At 39.2% G+C, this 3,217-nt stretch overlaps 1 protein-coding gene across 1 annotated transcript in view; it reads right to left on the bottom strand.

Moving 5' to 3' along the window:
• LOC104532437 (von Willebrand factor D and EGF domain-containing protein) overlaps positions 1-3,217 on the bottom strand; it is a gene marked incomplete at both ends in the record, with an annotated part of 138,878 nt that overhangs the window by 73,582 nt on the left and 62,079 nt on the right. The window lies entirely within an intron of this gene.

The raw sequence follows: 3,217 nt of genomic DNA, 5'->3' as shown, positions 1-3,217 counted from the left end.
GCAATCTGGAAGTGCACAGAGTAAAAATTACTTTAAGAAGTTTCATTAAAAACATCAATTACCATAAGTTCACTAAGAATGATATGAAAACTCATGGAACATAATACTGTAGATACTCCCACAATTTCATGTGGTGGTTCTCAGCTCAAAATGCACTGCGAGCTAAGAGCATTTATTTCTGCAGAAACCAACACAAGGAGGTAAACAGACAGTATACATGAGTATTCACAATTCTAAATTATGAAAGGAAGGCAACTTTGGATTAATTTGAATTGAAGTGAAATTTATTGTTATAGCTTTAAGGAAAAAAAATAATTCCTGTGTATCATACTCAGTCAAGATGTTAGTGTGCATTATACTAAAGGTAAAAACTCTTTTAAAAGAAGTAAAGAACTTATGCTGAAGTTTGAGAGGAGAAAAAAATAAAACAAGCATCTTCCCTCAAGACCTGCTCTTCACTGAAGGACAGTGCTTATTGGCAGCAAGATTTCCATTAAGAATATATTATTCCTAATGCAATTTCCATTTAATTTCATCCTTTTACCAGAGCGACCAATGTTGTCTCAATACCAGTGCAGTAATAATGGGTGAAGAAATGGGTAGACAGGGAAAAATATAAAAAGCTATATCATTTCACTAATTGTTTTGTCTGAAGTGAGCATTGTGAGTGAAATGTAATTCTTGCCAATTTGATTTTTTTTTTAAATCTATATTTTTTCCTATGCTCTGTTATAAACATCCATTTTGGTGTCTTTTTTAGAATTGGGTTGGTTTATAGCTATTTTAATTGCTTTTCCATTAGTCACCTTAGTGATGTGGAACAAATACTTCAATGAGACCTTAGCTGAGCAAACTTCTCTTCAAATTCGGTTGGCTCTTAAAAACCAAAGACGTGCTTAGAGTTCTGCCTTGATTGCTTGAACACACGTATTGTCTGGAAGGAAAGAGACACTTCTTCTGGATAAGCAGTCAGGACAATCAGGAAATCTGTCACTTTTACCTGAAGTATTTCATCATGAAACAATCTTGTCTATTTGTATCACTTTACATATAATTTGACTCGTACAAGTGTTTGTAATGAAAAATGAATGCTGTAAGAACTTGCTGAATTGAAATTCGGTTTCTGCCTCACTGACATTTGAACAATTATTTTTTCTACTCTTGACAAAACCAGGCAACGGTATTGAATTGAGGATAAGCGAGAAACCTGCTCCCCAAATTAGATTAGTGCCTGCCAAGCTCTTTCACCTCTTCACCCAGGCATCTGTATGGACAGCCCAAGTCATCTGCTGCCCAAGTACGAGTCTGTATTTTGATGTATAAACTAATTATACCAAATGCTCTGGTGTAGCCCCATGTACTTTCTTATCTATGCTCGGCAGTGTGTCATGGAAAGAATGAGCACAATCTGAAACATGGATACAAGAGCAGATACAGTGAAAGAGCACTGAGCTTGTCAAACCCCTGTTTCCCTAATGTTTGAAGTGGAAAAAGCTTGTGTGAAACTTTGCTGATTCCTCTAAAATTTGATTTGAGAGCGGGGAGAGATTCTGAAAATATTCAACAGTTGATATTTCCAGAAAGAATTGTTTTGATTTTTGCTTCTGAAAAATCTTCTACTTACATTTTAAAAAGTATCTATTAACATAACCCAGATCAGTGTTGCAGTAAGTCTTATCAGGAATTTTCTGGAGCACAAATTTTTGAACATCTGTGGAATTAATTTCAAATTATTTTTTACATTGAAAAGCTCCACTGTTTTGTTCTCCGTGCCACTGTGTAAGGCCAGCTGCCTTTGAAACCGAGTGCTGAGCTCTGCCTTCCCAATTCGTTCAGCAAAAAGATCCACAGGAGGACTAGGATTTGCATGCAGCTGGTTGGGCTGGACTGAGATGATTTAATTGTCTATACACTGTGTAGCCATGAACCTGTTTTTTCTGCAGGGTTTGAAGGAGAGGGAAAGGGCAGAAGCTTACAGGTGCAGAGGTTTTCTTGAACTCAAGGGCAAGGAGAGACCTTCTCCATGTGTTTTGAGAGGAAAAATAAGAAAAATGGTACAGATCTCCTCAGGGCTGAAAGGCAGCACTTGAAAGCAAACTGTATCCTCATACACCTGAGCTGCAATGAGCTGTCCCAGTTACAATGGAGAAATGACTCTGTGCATGTGGAAAAAAGTTAGCTGTCCTCTTGGGTCAGGAAACTCAAGGGTGTCTCCCTCTTGGATCCTTCCATCATTAAGTGGCATTTCATCTCACAGTTGGCATAGTTCGATATCTCCTTAGAGAAATTTTGTTGACCTCAGCAGAGGAACTGCCTTCCTGGTTCAGCCTTAGGGTCTTCTCACTCTGATGGCTCCTTTTCCAGAAAGAAGGTTCAAAGTCTACCCCAGCAGCCAATAGTCAAGTTCTACTCCCCTAGAGATTTTACACCAATCTTTTAAAACACAAATCCCTACCTATTTAAAATAAATTACCAGATAACATGCACCACCAAACATCTTTCTCTTTCCCCTATGCCACATGGCAGCACATGTCCCCAGTCTGGGGTACAGACAGCTGTAGGATGCAGGACAGGCAGTAACACCGCAGTGAAGTGAGTGTTTTATGCTTTTCATTTTTACATGCTGCAATTTTCAAAGCACATCTGCAGTCTTTCTACTATGGCAATATATTTTTCTCAGCTACGGAGCCTTTAAATGATCTCAGTCTTAAAAAAACCCCAACCAATCTGCAGGAAATAACCATCCAGGCTGAGAGGAAGACCAAAGGGAGCAGATGCAGGGTCTGTAAGGTGCTGATTTCCTGGAAATATTTAGAAAGTAGGTATCATTTTGTGAACAAAAGAGGCTAATGCCACAGCAGCAAACCTGGCATGAGCAGGTACTGCACACACTTCTTCTTGCAGTCGTTCAAGACCATGACCATGCTATTTCTGCTTACGTCATGCCAGCCCTCACCTGCTGCCCAGGGCCCAGCCAGTGCTCTGCTCCTGCACTGCACAAGCATCAGCCTTGCAACCAGAGAGTCAAAGCTGCCTTGTTCTTGCTGCCTAATCAAGAGCTTGAGCTGGGATTTCCAGAAATGAAATATTAATGATTAACAATTGATTAGTACAACTGCATCAATCTCAGGTGATTACCTGGAGAAGTGATTGTAATTTGTTCTTTCAGATTGCCTACAAAGACACCAGTTTTTAACTGATGTTGTTTTGGTTGGTG

This window comes from Antrostomus carolinensis, unplaced genomic scaffold (genome assembly GCF_000700745.2).
Source record: "Antrostomus carolinensis isolate BGI_N321 unplaced genomic scaffold, ASM70074v2 scaffold771, whole genome shotgun sequence".
Lineage (NCBI taxonomy): Eukaryota > Metazoa > Chordata > Aves > Caprimulgiformes > Caprimulgidae > Antrostomus > Antrostomus carolinensis.
Note: the sequence above shows the minus strand (reverse complement) of the source record. Positions and strands in the feature narration are given on the sequence as shown.